Genomic DNA, 20,978 nt, shown 5'->3' on the forward strand with positions numbered 1-20,978 from the left:
GAAAAAGCTAATGCTGCTCGATTGATATGAATTGAGACATTGGCTGCTAAACCGGAACTATCCATAAGCACACTGCCCATGTATGAGAACTCCTCCACTCTCTCCACAATTGTCCCATCACTTATATAGAGAGTCGAGGAGGTTGAGTGTTTGATGACACAACATATCCAGGCAGGTGCTTCGTTTTTTGGGGGCTGACGGCAAGGCTACACACATCTCTTCGTGGCATATTCCAGGTTTATACGCAGAATCTTCAACTCATTTAAAGACTGAGCAGCAATTATTAGATCATCAGCATACATAACAAGGCTGACTAACAGGGAACATTCCCTTAACTGAATCCCGACATCGATCAACCTTCCACTCCATATGCACCAGATGGAAATTCATCTGGTACAGGTATGAGAACTCCTTCTCGAATTATTTGCTCAAAAAGATGTTAAATACTGTAGGAGCCAGAGGACATCCCTGTCACACCCTCAAGTTAACCAGGGAATGGCTCTGACTCTTTAACCATTCAGCTTCACCCGGGCCTGCACATCATCATGAAGCTCCTTAATGATTTTGAGCAGAGGGTCAGGGACCCTGAAAGCATGTATAATTATTATTGTTCTACCTACGTAACTTTACCGAAAGAACCAAAGAGCATGCATAATAACCCAGAGCCCTGGCATATTGGTGGTATCATAGGCCTTTGCCCAAGTAAGCAAAGTGCAGATGTAGGCCCTGCTTAAATTTCGTCCAGACGGACAGAGAATATGGAGTCTGTGCAGGACCAAGCCGTTCTGCAACTTCATTGGGGCTCCGCGAGTCTCTCCTCGGCGTGCCCTGGCAAGGCGACGTTGACAAATCCTTGCAAGGACCTTTCCTGTCACAATGAGGAGGGGAGATGCCGTGGCAGTTGCTGCAATCATTGCGGGCCCCCTTCTTCAAGCCAGTGGGGCCACAGGCGCATCATTCTTCCAGCACACGCACGCAGACTCTGGCCCCTCACCTGAAACCCGCCAGCAATCAATACATTGTATCAATTAAAGGTGACTCGATGAGCAATCGAACATTACACGTGATCGATTAGCGCCCCCCCCCTACAAAACCGATGCAAATTGGGAACAAATGAAGGCGTGAACATTACATGCCAGTAAAATCATTAACAGTGGATTGGAGTCAATGTGAAATGTAAAAGGTGCAGCCCTACAATTGCTCGCTCATGCCACTGCTGGCAAAAGGACCTCCACTTGGGGTGCTTGAGAGCCCCCTCTAAAGGGTATTCGGCCTACTCTTTCACTTTACCCCCACCACAGGCAACCTACCGATCGACTGCGGTGTGCCCATTGATACGGCTGGGTGGACGGAGGCGGGTGGATTTAAGAAACGGTGCCTCTCTGTCAATTCTCATGCCGGGAAGATCAAACCCGGACAGCTCTGGATTGCAAGTCCAGTGTGCTAACCATTACACGATGGCCGCATCCTACAGGCAAAAGGACATAGATGTGTATTGCTCGTTGCCTACTGAATATTCTTTCCCACTTGCATATTACGTATAATAAGCAATGCTTCTCTACATCACAAGCAGCAGTACGTGCTAGTAGAACTGTAAATATACATTCCTCAATGTCTGTAGTCTCGATAATGGTTATTTTGATTGAAAGCTTTCGTGACTGCAGGGATTCATATTCTTGGTTCTTTCGGTAAAGTCACGTAGAAGGGAAATAATAAAATAATAAAAATATCAAACAATACAAATTCTCACGACGTTTCGACTGCAACACAAGCAATCATCATCAGGTGTCAAATCTACAGCAAGAAATTTTGAAAAAGTGGCGTTTTTTCCTAACGTCAGCACCACGCTGATTGCTTGTGTTGCAGTCGAAACGTCGTGAGAATTTTTATTGTGCTTTATTGTTATTATTTTATTATTTCCCTTCTACGTGACTTTACCGAAAGAACCAAGAATATAATGGTTATTGTTGAGACACTTTTAAAAGCCGGCATGGACCCGCTGCTCAAGCCGCAGTGAAGAAAGCCTCCGAATCCGTCTGCTTCGTAAACGACCCCCACCCATTTCAGACGCGCTTCCGTATTCGGCAGCTGTTATGCAATCGCCTAGAGAGGGCACTGTGTGCACAGACGATGCCGTCCACAAGTGAATAACTCCAGATCCACGGAGTATACTCACAACGGAAACAAAGTTGCGCAATGGCCTGAATGTGTACAGATAATGTAATACAATTAATGCGTGAACAAGTACTAGATCAGGAGCAAATGTATCGATGTGTATTACACGTGAACACACCTGTCCACCGCATGGAAATAAACGGAAATATTTCAAAGTCTCGTGCCAATGCACTCGCGCACGCAGCTGGCTGGGTAGCCAGGTAGCTTGAGATTGTTTTGACGTCAAAATGCAGTGACAATTTACACTTTAGTATTGTAAAATGCAGTCTCAGTGTTGAAGACAACATTACCAAATATGCAATCGCCTTCTTTTCTTGGACGCAAAATGGTCAAAGTTCACGTGAACGTGTTGTAGGTGTGTGGCTATATAGCACATGCAACATCATTTGCAGTTATCAAGTTTAAAATTGTACGCACATTTATGGATGATTCCCTGGGATAGGTGGAACCCGAGCCAAGGAGAGAAAAAAAGAAGAGATATTCACACATCTGGGTGGGAATTTTCGAGTGCCAATTAATGAAGCATAGCAGAAGTTAACTTTGTTGAATTTGATGTGCATTGACGTAAATCATTGCAGCCAGCAGCAGCCAGTGTTGGCCCTCTTTTACACGCAACATGAGCATTCGTTTAAAATAATCTGCTCGAGTCGAGAGGCCAATTTAATACAGTAATAGTGGGGGAAAGGTTGCTGAATTAAAATCGGGCCCTTGTAGGATAATTGCAATGACATATCTACGAGCATTTCAAAGATGTATAATTTGACGAATAAAACATTGAATCGCACCTTAAAGGGAATTGAAACTCTATCGCTTGTAAATAAATTAAACAGAATATTGCAGCACCTGTCAGACATGTATAAGCTTGTCAGATGGAGGCAGAAGTTAGTAGTCATAGGTAATGATACTTCATATTTGAAGCAATTCAAATCTGTCTCTGCACAAGAAAAGCAAAGGAGTTGGATCGCATCGTGGTGGCCCCGATTCCCAGTCTGTGCGACGACACCCAGACACCTCGATGCCTCTTCCACAAGTACCCACTTGGTTGACCTGACCCCGGCACGTAGATAAAGAATGTGCGGTAGAAGCAGAGTGGACATTGCACGATTCACGTTGGATTTGTGGGAGATTCATCACGCAACGCCTGATGGGAGATGGAAGCTGCATCTCATGAGATACATTTTCTCACGGAATAGTTTGAAAATATATAACGAAGATCATGCAACTAGTAAAATCACCATGATTGTCATACTTTTTTTACGATTAATGTAACAGCATTACACATTCATCATGCAGTCGCCTCTAGAATGCAGTTTTCCGTTAACGTGGTGAGTCTCACATGAGTATTTATTTAGGGTGTACATTTGCGCAAACCAGGCAAGCAGCTGCATGGCCTGCAGAATGCGGTGGGCGATCAGCTTGTTTGGCGGGCAGTCTTCAACAATGTCCATCATCGTCTGTTGGTCTTGCACCACAGCTCCCGCTCGGGATGTCACGTCAGCCGCTACCTCTGCCGGCTCTCGCTGCACCCAAGGAGGCTGGTTGGGGGGGTTGTTGAGCAGGGCTCCTCGGTCACGGCACCCACGATCAAAACCAGGCCGAGGCGGATTGCAGGTTCGTCCATCCTTCGCAACGTCGGTTCCTTGTCGGTGTGTACTGTGGCTTGATCATGAAACACAGGAGTTAAAACTAACTACGCGCACGGTATTCCCCCGCTCTCGTCGGAAGGACAACTCAGGAACGTGACGAAGCGCAGGCAAGTCGGGTGGCAGCCATGCGGTGAGCCGGTGCCAACCATTTCCCAAGCTCTGCAGTCCCCTGTGTATGATGATGTCATTTCCCAACTTATGAGCGTTGACATGTGGGAGGAAACTGCAGCAAGTCACAGATGAGCAGCACGTGCGAGGAGGAAACACTCTATCTCAAACGGACGGGAAAATAGTGGAGTCCACATTTTTTTGCTGAACTTTATTCTGCTGGTGAGCCAGGGTATTGCACCTCGACACCCACGAGAAAGGAGTTTCACAACGTCTGCGTGATCCACCAACCCTTGCTGCTACTACAGCGTTGGGTTACAGCAGATGTGCATGTCCACAACCACCGCCACACGGTTGAGTGGCTATAATTAATCCTCCAAAACTTTACGAGACGCGATGATGGAAATGATGTATCTGTTGTGCGGAGGGTTTTCCCTTGCTTAGGTATTGGATTTACAGTTATTGGAATTGATAATTGGAATTGATTATTGATTTACAGTTATTGGGATTTAATAGCTGAGAGTGGTGGCGATTAATTTCATTAACAAAATAATTACATGGAGCTCGATGAGGTTGCAGATTTCATTATTTTCTCAAAATAAATCCTTCCTCTAGCCAAAAATATTGTCCGCTATGATGTAGACTCTAATTTGACCAAAAACTTTACGAGAACTAGAACACCATGTACTACTATCATTGTCTAAAAAAAGAATAGGTACCAGTATTGCATCACGCACAGCAAACACGGTGCAATTAAAATAAATTATAAACTCGACTTAAATTGCCAATATATATTTTTAAAGACTTGAGATCAGCCGGTTCATTCCTGGCGTAACTGCCAAAGGGCAATTATTGGTGAAAATACGATGAGTGAATTAAACTTCCGTCTCTGTTCGTAATGCATTAAAATGTGGCCCCTAGTTCTTAGAGAGGGGGGGGGGCACCAAATAAAATGACCCAATCTCCCCCCCCCCCACTCCACTTATCACATTTTCTGACCCACAAACCTCACTTAAAGAAAGGCATCGGAGGCAGCGTGCACGTGCAGCTGAGCTGGTGAACTCTCCGCGCGAGCGTGTGGGGGCCGTTGCACCTTTATCTGGCCACTGCAGCTGTGTCCGCTGCACATCCACAGCGACATGAAATAATGCCGACCTTGGCAAACGCTCTTTCCATGATTAGCACGGCGCCGTTAATTGCAGAGAACATTATTTATAATAAGGGACACTGCGGCCGTCAATCGAGGCCGTGCATGGCTTCGGTGCGTTTAAGGGACGCAATTGACCATACTTCACAACCGATGCATTGTTTCTGAATATCACTGGCAACCTTTAACTGCCCTCATATTTATTTTTTCAGAAACGTGTCTTATTGCTTGAATTTGCTTGAGCGCATTAAACCTTCCCCTTGGGAGGATCCTAGGGGGGAGTGAGGGCGACGGAGGCAATTGCATCTCCAACCCATCTTGCAAAAAACCTACAAAATTGGTATTTTATTGATGTTTACCAGAAAATAATACATGCACTTTGAAAAAAAAAGAATGTTATGAATGCAAGGGCATATATAAAATGTGTCAGGTCTCGGGTTCAAGCCCAACCTTGGGAATTTTCTAGATCCACCTCCGAGCATCTCACCGCTCCACATTCACACATCATCTACATATGACGACGAGTTTCACGAGAGTCCAATGCCATCGTGAGTCCCTGTCTATCCACTGCTGGATGAAGGCATCTCCACGTCGTCGCCTTCCCTGCGATCTCGCTCCCTGCTCCCCATCGCGTTATATCCACACAGGATGATATTTATACGTGCGTTCCAGATGCCCCCGTAACGCCAGGGTGCTTCAAAAAGTTGTTAACACTTCTGAGAATTTGCAACAATACCACAATAAATGTGCCTCTGAGTTCTGGAGACCACCTGGAGAAAATTCCAGGCACGTGTGGACAAAAATGACTTTTTGAAGCTATTAACATACATTTGTTATCAAGTTAAAGTGTTATCATCCGTTCTGTTTCCATTAATAACGATAGTCTCATGTAAGTGTTAACCTATTTTTTAAACACCCTCTATAATAACTCCTCTGTACGCTTCGACGATATTGTTGAATTAACTTTCGTAACAAACTCTCCACTGTCATTCATGCGAAAGTGAGTCTCCTAATGGGCTAAAGTGTAGGGAACAAGCTACGGTCGGCAGTACTGCCGCGTTCTTAATGTCACGTACTTGGCCTGGTTGGGAAATGCTGAAGGCAAAGTGAAGAATGATGACAGCTTCAGTTTCAATGTTAGATACGAACATTGGGGACAGTGAATGCTTAAAATACTCTACTGGCACTGCCACGGCAAAGAGTTTCAAACCAGCAATGAATGGTCTGCAGTGTGTAGCGAGATGCAACGACAATGTATAAGAGAGTGTCTGTGTATATGTTTACAAACAGTCGACGCAATTGACTACGGTCTGGGTGATCCTGACTAGATTTCTGGCCGTTCAAATCAGTGGTGCGTCGTGACCGATCCTGTTTTGGGCCCCGACGAGGTTTACTCAGCCAAAAATAAGGTGGATGCTACGGTGCAAAACGCGAGCACAGTGGAGACAAAGGCCACACCGAGCCAGTACGTGTCCTGCCAACTGCAATTAGTGCTCACAAACAGCTCCCCCCCCCTTCCTCCTCAAGTCTTTCAGGTTAAAATTGGGACATTTGGCATTGTGCGCGTGTTTGTAACCGCACATTGTGGCATACGCAGCACGATACTTTGGAGACAAAGTTTGTCGAACTCAATGAGACGCGTCGGGATGGAACGATGGAGTCCCCGCTGAACGTGAACCCCCGCCCAGCACATTGTTGTCATTAGCAACACAGCAGAGACAAACATCCACTCTCTGCTGCCCGTTGCCACAGTTTATGGGTCACGCTCAACAGAGTTGACATGAGCGGGATAAATCTGACTCCACGTGGACCTAGCCTCTGTTTCTAAGCGCAGCTTTTTGATGCATTATGCACGTAACATGATAAAAAAAATGGCAAATCTTCTTCTCTATGCCCGTGCCACACAATGTGCCAGGTCACCCTCCAAAGATTGCATTATTAATCACACGGTCGCTGTATATTTTATGACATGGAAAGGCCACTGTGAGTTTTGGCTTTCCAATAATGTCATTCTAAGGAGACAGAGGAAGGAGTGCACGACGCGAAGACGAGGCTAGAGGAGGGAAGGGAGACGGGAGAAAAGTGAGGACGAGTTCGCGATGAGCATGCACGGGGAGATGTAGAAACTCCCTCCCAAGAGAAACAGGTCGGGAACAATCCAACCTTCATGACATCGCTGCTGTCGAAAATTACGTGCGATGAAACAAATTGCTAAAGACGAGGCTTCATTTCTTCACTAGAATAGCCTTTAGTCAACTCCATCTGGGCAGCATCTCTTTCGTGCAGGTAAAACGCAAGGGATCGACCGAGATGACGGGATTTGACAGCAGCACCGCCGTGCCAACAGCGGCAGTGGCTACGTGCCCCTGTAGTCCGGCTCTGTGGAGGCAGCGAGGTGTTGGTGGATCACACAGATCACACGAATGTTGTTCAACTTCCGTTCTGTCGACGTCAAAGAGCCCTACCCTGGGGATAAGACACTTTTTGTTCCAGTGTGTATAGTGCCTCGGAGAGGGTGTGTTTATGTACAGAGCTGATTGTCGTGTACATCTTCTTTGCTCAAGATTACAAAAGGCCTCGCCGGACATCTCTGTCGTGGCTCAACCCTGCCGTGTGAACAGCAGCGGTGGTCCCGTTTATGAGACAAATACCAGAACAATTTGAGTGCAACCCTGCGTGGTGCGGCTATAGCATACGGTAAACGGTTTGGTTAATAGGCCATTAGTTGAGTGTCAGATTAAGACCAGCTGCGGGCAGATCAATTGCACTCAAGGGGACTTGGCATATTGACAACATCTGGATAATGTTCAGCTCTGCCAGGTAAGATGTTTTTGTGATCTCATTCAGGCTCCCGGGGCGTATCGATCCAGGGCTGGTTAAAGCCCCACCCACCACGCTGTATTTGCTTTCCTGATCAAGCCCTTGTGGTTATTTTTGCACCACAACAAAAAAAGTAGATTCCGCTATTGCCTCTACACACCCGCTGTGGTTGAGCGCATGGTGCCATTTTACGGTGAAATACGAGCACTGGGAAAAGCGCAATGCACACGCATCTTTTAAAATATACATTTACATAATAGGTGCCTCTGTCGTGGCGGAGGTTAGTGGAGGCCTTCATCAAGCAGTGGATTGATCTTGGTTGATGACGATCCAAATATTCGTCTAAGCACGCATCCAATAACACGGTATGCAATATATTATTGGTTCTTTCGGTAAAGTCACGTAGAAGGAAAATAATAAAATAATAAAAATATTAAACAAAACAAAAATGTGTTTTCTTTTATTACTTCCCTTCTACGTGACTTTACCGAAAGAACCAAGAATATGAATCCCTGCAGTCACGAAAGCTTTAAATCAAAACGGTATGCAATGTTGACTTGTGATCTTGAGATTCGTACACACATCGCACAAACACAGACCATTTTAATGAAGGCACTACTTTACGTGATTTTTTCCTTGTAATAAATTACCGGAAGGATGTGAAATGGTTCACTATCGTCGCACTCGCATATTACATCCCATAGGTCATAGCCACAGATGTAATGAGTGACTCTGTGTATAAGTTGCTGACTATTGCAGCTGACGTTGAACTTTCTTCATCGTCAGCTGTATAGGCGAGCAGGGGATGTGTGGGAGAGAGAGAGAGAGTCTCAATCAGCCTCGTAAGCCCAACAGACTCGGTGGAAAATGACACCCTGCGTGGTGAGTGCGTGGTGAGTGTCGCTATCAGAAACAGCTCGGAGTCCCTTGACTCACGCGTCTCTGGTGATGTGTGAAGGTTTCCTTGGTGAGTCTTCACTCGCCAAACGCACACCGCGGGACCGCTCCCTTATGCTGACAACTTCCTTAATGATTGCTTTTACCACAGTCACTATGAAGTGGTAGGTGTCTCTGTGCTGAACAGTGACAAGTAACATCCAGATGAAAGGCAGCGTACTGCCGCGTTCGTGACGTCTAAAGCTCTTTACGTGTGCAGCTGCGACTGAAACGCCCAGGCCCCCGTGGAAAGCGTTGCGCGGGGAATTTCTCATCGAGCCAGATGCCCTTTGAAAAGCAGGGACTGAAGCTCATTAAATGGACGATACGAGAATCCCCGTAAACCTCCGTCTCGGGCTGCTATTGACTGAGGATGCACCGTTTCATTTGGGAGCTTCAAATGTTGCCCGTAGCATATCGATCATTTACAAAAGAAATGTGATTTAACAGGAAAATGAACATTTAAAAAAAACGTTTCATGTTGATAAACAGATACACGTAACCTCTTCGTGCTCTGTGAATGTGATTGCTTCTTGGTATTGCCTTAGCTAGGAAACAGGTCGACGTGAGAGAATTAATAGTTACTCGGGGTCAAATGATCCGTAGATTAATAAATTAATATTGATTGTTAAGCTCGCGACGGACGATGCTTGCACTGTGTGTAAGAATTGACATGGGTTCTGTAGCAATGTTTTAGGAAACATGTTCATGTACCCCATTCAGTGGCTAGAGGGTGCTACAATCACCGCAAATGTAAAAACAATCACCTCTGGGATCGAATTGTGATCCTGAATTTCCAGAATATAGAACTGGGATATCTGATTATTGTTTTTTTATTAAGCAATCAATTACTCAACTGATTATCGGTTCAATTACTCGACGAATCGGGTGACGCGAAAATAGTTTTGAAGCCAAAAGCTTCACCGCCGTTCCCCCACGTGGACTTGATTAGACCGTCGTCATAATCAGCAACTGCACCACGTGGTCTTTGTTAGAGCGTCGTCATAATCAGCAGCTGCACCACGTGGCCTTTGTTAGACCGTCGTCATAATCAGCAGCCGCACCACGTGGCCTTGGTTAGGGCGTCGTCATAATCAGCAGCTGCACCACGTGGCCTTGGTTAGAGCGTCGTCATAATCAGCAGCTGCACCACGTGGCCTTGGTTAGAGCGTCGTCATAATCAGCAGCTGCACCACGTGGACTTGGTGAGACCGTCGTCATAATCAGCAGCTGCACCACGTGGACTTGGTGAGACCGTCGTCATAATCAGCAGCTGCACCACGTGGCCTTGGTTAGACCGTCGTCATAATCAGCAGGCGCACCACGTGGCACGCGGCTCGTAGGGAGCTTCCTGCTATCGAGGGGAGGGGGGCAGCTGCTTGAGCAATTGGCAACGACAAAAACAGTCGATTACAATTGTAGTCGACGATTTGACGTAACCAACTGTAGTAGTCGTAGATCTCCGAGATGACGAGAGGGTCCGCTCGAGACGACACCCTTACCGATGTGGTTATACGTGCGAGTGGCTCTAACCCGTGCCCACCGTGCCTTGTGCTTATGGCACTGAGGACACAGACGTGGGGCATCAGTCAATCAAATGGTGCAACGTTTGGTAGTAATTCTTCCTTCAGCTCTCTTGCCACTCTGCAATGTGGGGTGCCGCGGTGGCTAGGAGATGTTAACTCCCTCGCCTGGTATGCAGGAGGCCGTGGCTTCGATCCACACCCTGACACCTGCTGTGTATTTTGGAGTTTGCGTGTCTCTCTCCCCGTGGTCGCGAGGATTTTTATCCGGGTCCTCCTGTTTTTCCCTCCACATTTAGTAACGTGCGTTCAGAGTATTCGGCTGCTGTACATTTCCACGTGATAAGCCGCTTCGTTGAGCTATCATTTGTTGCCAGGTCACTTATATAAAAAAAAAAGATATATAGCTATGTGGGCCTTAGCTGGTAAAATAAAAAATAGTTTATAGTTCATGCGCAGGTGCTGCCTGCATTGTTATCAAAATAAGCTTACGAGAAGCGACGGCTTGGAGAGGCCTTCGCACAGAAGCGGATCGACCGTAGCTGGTGATGACGATAACGTTTTTCTTGTACCGGACTTGAGAGAATTGCTTCTCTGTATAATGATGGGGCCACCGCCGCCGATATTTTAGTGGAGTGACCACTACCAGTGGAGCCGTTACAAACGAAAAATGTTTTATAGCTCAGTGGGCCTTAGGTGGTTAAATAAAAAATCGTATCGTGTACGTGTGGCCTGGTCGTCCTCGTCTGCCCCACTTCCCACAGCCGCCACGATCTCCCAGAATCCCTCTCACTAACCCCCTGAAGAGAATCTCAAATTAATTGACTCTGTAGCCAACATTTTGTAAATGTATACGTTCTAAAATGTTGTGTTCATTTCACGCACTCCGCTTGATAACCTCATTAAAAACGGTGAGCGGAAGTGAAAATTACATTTCTCATGTCACTCTGCTGGGTGTTTTTTCACTTCTCGGCATCCATTAGGGACATGTGGAGAATCATTACTTAATCTATATTTGAAGAGAAGTAATTGGCAAACTGACGATAGAATATCTGGAGGAACGTGGCAACTTGAGTATAAACATTCCTGACATTAATTTGTTTGCAAATATTCACGTACCCATGCTCAAAAAAACAAAGGCCGAAACGCTGTTGCATGTGGATTAGCATTATTACGATGTAATTTTTTGATTGTGGTAACGTTTTTTTTTCAAACCTCAAAGATCATCAGCTACTCAATACCGTGAGCATTCAATCTTCAGGTCGCGAGATAACAATCCATCAAGAGGCATCACCAAGACACCTGGGAGATTTCCATCACGGTGCTGCATTCACCGAGCAAGGCAGTCCCCGCAAGACGTAAATAATTAACCCATAAAAACAAAGTTTTTCACTATAAATCCTTTATATGCGTGGCATCGGTTTTATTTTATTATTAATTTCTGTTTTTCTTGAGTAAGAGTTTCATTTTTATCACATTGGTATTTTAAATTGTCACGCACAACGAGTCTGTGTGCAAAATGTCAGCTCGATTGGATCACGGGAAGTGGGTTAAAAAACGACCGAAAGATTTGCACGGTCGTAAGCGCGCAAGCAAGCAAGCAAGTGAACTTAATATAAAGGATTAAAAATCCAGCGCACGTTTACTATGCGACGAAGTGACAGCACCAGCGCCACAAACAAGACTCGTGTTGGGGGGAGAGTGCCTTCACGCACTCTCCTACGCTCACCACTCCCAATAACTACGACAATGAGCCAAGAATGTCTGTTTGTGTGTAACACTTCGCAAGGAGCCCCCTGACGCATCTCGCAGGGCCCGCGCCCTTTGGAAGTCGACGCCCCCCCGTGAGTGTGGAAGTGCGACTGAATACTTCGCCTGCGGAGCTCCTCCCAGGGGCAGCCCTGGAATCCTAAAGCTGTCGCGCAGCTCCACTTCTGCGATGAGCGGTGGGCCTGTGCCTTGCAGCGAGCGCCATGCGCAGAGCCCCCCGGGGTGAAGCGTTGCAATGCCACTCGGAGGTGGCGCCTTGATTGCAAAATGTTCGTGACCGTAATTTAATTACAGGAAATTTTGGGCACGCCGCTCTTGCATGCTGCTGTGGCATTGTGTCAAAATCATTGATTGTAATTATAGCCGGTGGTTACGAACTCATTATTAAAAATCAATGGAAAGTTTTAATTTACTTTAAGCAATTGATAATTGGACGACGTATCGCTTCAGCGTGACACTTTAATGGGCTTGGAAGAAGCACCCGAACGTGGGAACGCAATGCCCTGGTTGCTGACAGCGGTACAATTCATCATCCTTTTGAATCTATAAATATGCCGATGCATTTCCACAGCGACTGAGAGATTCCATTGGCTAAGGGCACCACGTGCCCTGAGTACGCAACGACTCAGACCCGGCTCGCAGGTGAATTACACACACCGGGTTCTCAATCGGAATGTACAACTTTACTGCAAATCTTCGGCGCTTGTAACGATCACGATGTTATTTACCCAGAGGCAATGCACAGTTTCTCCGGACGGGTTTGTTTTTTGTTTCTGAGTTTTTTTACAGGAAACGAAGGGAGGTCATCCTGCTGTGGAAAAAGGCATCCAGGACTTGCCTCCAGCGTGCAGAAATCGGCACATTCACGATCTTCAATCGATAACATCCTTCGTTAAAGCTGGATGAGAATGTGTTGATGTGTGTCTCATATTGAAATGTTAAGCGTGTATGTACGTTGAACTTCTTTCGCACCGTACGTAGCCAACCTTGCTAATCGGAGGTGCGGGGGATACAGGAAGGCGTGGGTTCGACCCCGACCCTGACGCCTGCTGTATATTTGGAGTTTGCGTGTCTCTCTCCCCGTGGTCACCTGGATTTTTATCCGGGTCCTCCGATTTTTCCCTCCACATTTAGAATCAACGTGCATTTAGAGCATTTGGCTGACATAAACTTGCACCTGATAAGCCACTTCGTTGAGCTATAATTTGTGGCCAGATCGCTTCTGCTAAAATGAAACTAGTTTATTAGTTTATAGTACTTAGCACTACGCCTCCTGCATCCTCATCATCGTCGTCATCAGTAGCAGAAGCAATATCAGGAAGCCCGGCACACACGGCTTGCAAATGGCAGCATTCTTTGCGGAACTGACCATTCTGCCACGTCTTGGCAAAATGCTGGCCGATTACATGAATGTGGCTCTTTGAATTGAATATCCAACCGTAGTATCCAGACGACCCCCACGTAAAGCAGAAGGCACCACTCAATTTACAAAAAAAACTAACACATTAGTCAATAACGCTGCCTTAAGAGGAAAAGTATATTATAATAGCTGATGTGTTAGGCAATTTCCGGAAATATCACCTATTAAATATATATTTTTTTACTTTTAAGGCAGTGCTATCGATGAATGTGTTGAGTTTGTGTTTATTCCCGTGTTTGTTCTTATGCACCACTGCCAACCCAGCCTCGCCAAAAAGTTTACCCAACATATACAGATAGTTTCGTGACCTGCTACTGCCGACTAATTGTCTGAGTCTGCCAACTGTATCCAAACTAGAATTGTGACTTTCAGAGCAGAGGCCGCTGTGATGCGATAGATTTACCCGAATTCCGATCACAGAAGCCGACCTCATTCTCAGCACGTCACAAGGTTCAACACTGAAATTATTTGTCAAGCCTACACCTGTCTGCCAAAGCCGCGAGTGCTATTTGCGTATACATGTCAGATATGTATTTAAATAGTTACGCTGTTAGCCATTGTCCCTTTCAAAGGAGTCAAATAACTTTCATATTTTGTGTTAAGAACAAACAAAGACCCCACGTGCACAGCTCCCCAATATCTTTCAGCAAGGCACTCGGGGAGATTAAATCGCTTATCTGAGGTTCGTCTGCCAGCTTGGAGAATCATTTGTTCACCTGCCATGTCTACTGACATCTTTGCTCTCGGTATGTCCAGCAACGCGGATAAGACTGAGCTTTTAATTATTATTATTACCGTGTGCGGTATTCATAGAATTGTTCAATAGGGAACCCTTAGTGATGGGCATAATTGATTCCAAATGGCTGTGAGGCTGAAATTGTGATTCAGGAATCAATTCCCACTGCTGAGAATGGAGGCGCTCAATTGGGGTGACAATGAATTCTCCCTCCGTCTAATGGGCAGGGCTCCCACCACACTTACACGGAATTGCAAACCGAGTGAATAAATGCTCTCACAGAAGCAACAATTAGCTCCTGTGTCGATAAAGACTGTGTGTACGAGACTACGTTGTTTTGAATGAGACTTCTATTCAAGGTTACGAGAATAAGAATCATGTTCAGCCCTTCGTCATATCACTGCTGGCACTTACCACTCACCACCGCTCCGACCCAGTAAATACATTCAAGAGATTAAGTGACGTATGAATGTGCGTGTGGGGCTGAACTGTTCTGTGGGTACCCCGAGAGAAATAGATGCTTTTCTAATTAGCAAATGCTGGAAATCCCCATCGCAATAGACAATTTAATGCAGGCCGAAAAAAAGATAGATTTAGATCGTTTCAACGACAACATGGCCACAAATTCAGTTCTTTTGTGCCAGTGGTCTGGGTAAGGCTGAGAGCTTATGTATATGCAATGCGGTACACCTTATGCGTTATTCATAATTCCTGGGTGGTTTTGAAGAGGTTTTCATTTTCATGGATGTTAAAAGACCACTCAATCAATGCGTGGGAACTTTATTAAGCCTGCCGAGAGCAAAAGGTAAATAATGTATGCGGTAAGCTATGCCAAATTTCACCAAGCTTCTGATGCCCCGGGACCAAGGAGCAGCCTTCCTTCCAAAAAAAGCCCTTCATTAGTTAAGATGCTGAAAGGCAAACTGCAAGGTAGCAGAATCAAACATTGTAGCACTGCTATGGATCACCGCCGACATAACTTGGTGTAATAATCTCGGGAAAGAAACTTGATATTGTTGGCCATTCCTCCTGGCTTACAGATAAGGAGAATATCATCCCAAGGTTATACGAGGCTGATTGTGAGCAATAACTCAAAAGCGCACACAATGGTATACAGTTAAAGTCAGCCAACAAATACAACATTTAAAACTTTCGGCTCAAGCAGCCCAGGGGGCCGTCTGGACCGCACTCTCCTGCAATCAGCGCCACTCGACATCACACTGCATGCTGAGCTATCTTATTGCACTCATGTACATTAACAGAGTAAATAAATCACCTTCCTTTCTCATATCCCACACACAACATTTTACTATCATCAAGGCTGTTGGCCTGGTAACCATCTAGGATCGTGATGGTTACCAGGCCATTTGTTTTAACATACAAACAACTCTCGACCGGTTTTAGAAATCCTGGGGATCAGCAGTCGGGGTTAATGGTGACCCAGAACAGAGGCACGGAACAGACGACAACTCCACGCCACATTCACAAACGTGACACAAATATCTGCCTCAACCGCCTCAGTTGTTGCTCTACATCCGCATCAGCCACAACAAAGAAGAGTTAGTTCGGTGTTATAATCGAATGCCGCTCGTCTATAAGTGCGATCTCATCATGCCCCGTGCCCTGAGCACTTAAAACCCCGGTTCATATCAATCGGTATAAATTAGCAATATTTATTTAGCAATAGCATGCTTGACTGCTCGTGAGAGCCAAAAATGTTGGCCACCAGTGTGTTAGCTAAAGTTTGCAAGACCACGAAGCTAATAGACCATAATTATATTTCAATGTTTATCAAGAGATATCGAACGGGAGATGATTTCTACTTACTATGCAGATTGCTCTACTTCAATACAGGTACTTGGTGAGGCCCAGTAGTTATAATTTAGTCGTTATAATTTAGTAATTATAATTTAATAGTGAAAATGTAGTACTTATAATTTAGTAGTTATGATTGAGTATTTTTGGTTCTTTCAGTAAAGTCACGTAGAAAGAAAATGATATAATAATAATGATAATAATAAAATATTAAACAATAAAATTCTCACGACGTTTCGACTGCTGTGGATTTCACACCTGATGATGATTGCTTGTGTTGCGGTCGAAACGTCGTGAGAATTTAATTGTTTTATATTTTTATTATTTTATTATTTCCATTCTACGTGACTTTACCGAAAGAACCAATAATATGAATCCCTGCAGTCACGAAAGCTTTAAATCTAAATGTATGATTTAGTCGTTATAATGTAGTAGTTACAATTTAGTCGTTATAATGTATAAGCAAGGAGTTCAGAGGCATAACTGCATTATGGGGAGTCGGTCTCGAGACCTCCAAAATAATTTTCAGACTTCCAAAACATGTTTTAACCTGCAATAAACTGTACATCTTTCTAAATTACTTGAACATGAGACGCTAAGTCGTGAAGTGGTTCATCCTGTGTTTGTATTGTAAAAAAAGAAGCGAAAATGTATCTCGTAGCTATACATCTCAATAAACGAACTTCCTCCACTTACTCCTCAATCTTGTTCCTCTGACGACGAGGGCAATGGTCAAGGAAATGCTTGGAGAGCGTAAGGAAGAGGTGGTCTCGACACCTCCTCTCTGCACCTCTTCAAACGACTGAGGCAGTACGGACTGAAGAAACCGCGAATCGTAGGCATCACTGCTTGCGAAGTGTTTTGCCAATTTCTATTTTTTTTATTTAAAGGGAAAATTAACTCTTGCACACTGCACGCGTGCAAGCTGCCACGCTGTGATGGTTCGTGCGCTGGACTTTCAATCCAGAAGTTGCCCTCGCCTGTGTCCACCCAGCAGGATAACAACTGGTTCACCGCAGGCTAACGGCCGGCAGCGTGTGGTGGGGTAAAGTGGGGACATTCCCAACTTTTTTCCCCAAGACGTTTGGGCAGTGTGGAAGAGTAGGCCAAACACCCTATAGAGGGGCCCTCTAGAGCTCCCTCTTAGCGGAGGCCCCTTCTGCCAGCAGTGCCGTGAGCGAGCTATTGCGGGGCTGCGTCTTTGCCTGTTACGCTGCCTAGCAGCACTGACTTGGTCGACGTTTCTTCGGATTGACAGCTCTCTGTGACTCGAGCCATACTGAATGGATACACGCTTGTGTCATCCACAAACATTTCTGTAATTGCACGATCAAATAGTGTTTCTGATTACATTTTTCGGTAGAAACCACGAGATGTCGTCTAACATGCAAAGCAGACATTCCTAACTGTGGTTGTTTAAAGCACGGTGTTATTCTTTGGTTATTTTACTGGAACACATTACTGCGGAGGGAGCTGGTAGGAACGTTGGGTTGCTCGGTCAATGGCCAGGGTCAACGGCGGCGTGCTGTATTCCGCAAATATGCTCGACTGTGAGGGCGGGCACAAGCCGGCGTGAGTAGGTTAAACGTTGAGTTTTATAAGGGCACCATGGGGTGACCAGCCCCTCCCCACCCAGCCCCACCCCTCCCACCCCCCACCCAGCCCCTCCCTCCCCACCCAGCCCCTCCCTGCACGACGGACGGAGGGACACAATAATCCCCTGTGGGCTGGTGGAACCAGTGGGTTCCTACCAGTAACACACTACAAAAATGGGGGGGGGGGGGGGAGATATAACACTTAGAGAATATTACACACCAATTGGTTGCACAGTAATTGGTATTCTGTTTAATGGACTTTTTTAAAACACCGCGTATGTTGGAAGCTTCGTGGACTTTTGTTCACGACTTCGTAATTGTTATGAAAGAGAATGTTCAGGTCAAAGGAGTTCCCTATTATGTGCGAGAATGTTTTGTCTTTTAAAAGGCTCAGCATGCGGTAGCCCACTTAACACCACATGCAAGGATTCACAAAAGTGCATGGCATTAAGCAAATTAAATATTAAAGTTTATGTTTTACCTACGTGACTTTACTGAAAAAACCTAAGAATATAACCAAGTGCTGTTAAGTGATGAATCCGTAGCCAGTGAGATGAGTCTTGTTCATGCAAAACATAACAACAACAACAACAAAAACATCCTATTTGTTGGCATAGACACGCAGAATCGATGTTTCGGGGATGTCTGATATGAGCATTGTAGGTTCGTAAGTGAGAGAAGAGAAAACTTGAATGTGACTTTCGGGAATGAAGTGGGAACTTTGCCGTGTCATGGCTCCTGTGCTTGTGATAATTCACTCTCGAGATGCCGCCAGACAGCCCTGGAAATTTACTTTTAAACATAAATGTTTCCCAATTGATGAAACTCAAAACACCGGTTGAACGCAGCGCCTGTGTACGTACCTACAAGATTAAAACAACTTGTGTTTCATGATTTGCATCTTCCGATAAATGGTTTAAACTCAATGGATGGAGAGTACCAGCATCTGCACCAAGGCTCTACAGTGCAGGTAAATATCTGGGGGTGTTTTTTGTTAAGGCAGAAGGGAAGGACATCGATCAAGAGGAATGGATTTTTACTAAAGTGTTACATCTTGCGCCAGACAATATAACGATGCTTAAGAACCGCTAATGCCACTTAAATAGAATCAACATTTCATTAAGAATGCTCCTAATGCAGGAACAGCAGCAGCAACACAGTGATCCCTTCCCGCCTCACTTGTTCCCGGACATTGTTCGTACTTGTAACAGTTCCTGGAGGAGTCTTACCAAATTAGCATTTGTCCTTTTAATTTGCTTCCACGCGACCCACACACGGGCGTGTGCTGACTCGAGAAACCCACAGAGCTCTATGGAAAATGCAATTAAATTATTTCTCCTTTATAAGTGGGCTTTCACGAGCTGTATTTTGAGTCACAAATTCGTCCATTTGGATAAGATTGTCTTGCAATAATATGAATGGTTAATTATATTGTCCACGCGACGACTGAGCTATTGTTTTACACTTGCTGATGCCGGTTGTCATCTCAATCAGCGGAAAGGTCTCCTGCTTTTAAACGCTCCGGTTTGCTGAACAACCCCGTGGTGCCCTTATAAAACTCAACGTTTAACCTACTCACGCCGGCTTGTGCTCGCCCTCACAGTCGGGCATATTTGCGGAATACACCACACCGCCGTTGACCCTGGCCATTGACCGAGCAACCCAACGTTCCTACCAGCTCTGCTTTAAAGGCGAGCCAGTGCACACAAACACGTGGAGGGGATCATGAACATTTGTGAAAAACTACTGGGACATCTGTGGAAAAAGTGCTTCATGGCTAATTGGATTCCTCCACACAGACAAATATTCTGATTCTAATGTTCCCTTCATAGAGCTGGACATTATACAGCATCCACAGCACAACGCAGGAGTCATAGTTTATTGAATTGTTTCACACCCGTTACATTAATAATGTTATCATCTATATTGCAAGTATTGTCTCTCTGCAATTTTGGCCCACAAATTCTGCGAGGCATCGTGAAACCCAGATGAAAAAAAAAACTATTTAGTCCCAAAAAGGTTCATTAGATTTTTTTTACATATAAACTACGGTCGTCACAAGTGCGATATTGTGTTAACCAAACCGTGGGACGTGCAGCGATCTCCACATTCAGTGATGGAATGGCTCTTCTAATGCACTGCGCTTGGTTGGAATTCTGCACACAAGGCCGCGTATGTCTATGATGCATTTGTGCGTCAGGAGTGTGTCTCTGCTCAACCGAAGCAAACAAAAATAATCACGAAACGATGTGTAATCAGAGCCGAAATTGAAACTTTCCCCTGTAAATTGCAAACACTGCATCGGTAACATTCCAAACGCCACTCAATCCCCGTTTCCTGCCATGCGTGTTGCCAGCGATGTGGAACTCGTGCGATTCGCCAACTTGGGACAAAGCAAATGAGACAGTGCAGAGTTAATGAAACACGGAGAGATGGATGCATTTTTGGAATTACATTGAGAAACGGAAAGAGGAGCGGAGGCTAATGGCATCATCCGAAATGTGAAGAAGAAAAGTGAGTCGGCATGGGCAGGACGCGTCACGGCTCGCTGGAACGAGCGCCCGTGGTCAAGATTAGTGACTGAGTGGCAGTCAAGGAATGGAATGCGTCCGAGAGAATGCCCACTGAGGGGATGATGGAATGATAACATCAGCGCCACGGTGAGGAAATGTTAACTACCTCGCCTGGTATACAGGAGGAGGTCGTGGGTTAGATCCCGACCCTGACGCCTGCTGTATATTTGGAGTTGGCGTGTCTCTCTCTTTCTCATCATCATCATCATCACGGTGGCTAGAAGATGTAAACTACCTCGCCTGGTACACAGGAGGTCGTGAGTTCGATCCCGACCCTGACGCCTGCTGCTGTATATTTTGAGTTTGTGTGTCTCTCTCTCATCATCATCACGGTGGCTAGGAGATGTAAACTACCTCGCCTGGTACACAGGAGGTCGTGAGTTAGATCCCGACCCTGACGCCTGCTGCTGTATATTTGGAGTTTGCTTGTTCTCCTCGTGGTCGCGTGGATTTCTCTCCAGGTCGTCCGGTTTATTCCCTCCAAATTTAGAAACACGCGTTTAGAGTGTTGGTTGCTGTAGATTTCCACGCGATAAGCCACTTCGTTGAGCTATCACTTGTGGCCAGGTCGCTTCTGAGAAAAAAAATATATCTATATAGCTCAGTGGGCCTTACCTGGTAAAATAAAAATAGTAAATAGTCAATAGGCCACGTAGGTAGAAAAATAAAATACCGCTTGTGTTGTGATCGAAACGTCGTGATATTTTTTATTTA

Source organism: Lampetra planeri, chromosome 12 (genome assembly GCF_965212315.1).
Source record: "Lampetra planeri chromosome 12, kcLamPlan1.2.h2, whole genome shotgun sequence".
NCBI lineage: Eukaryota > Metazoa > Chordata > Hyperoartia > Petromyzontiformes > Petromyzontidae > Lampetra > Lampetra planeri.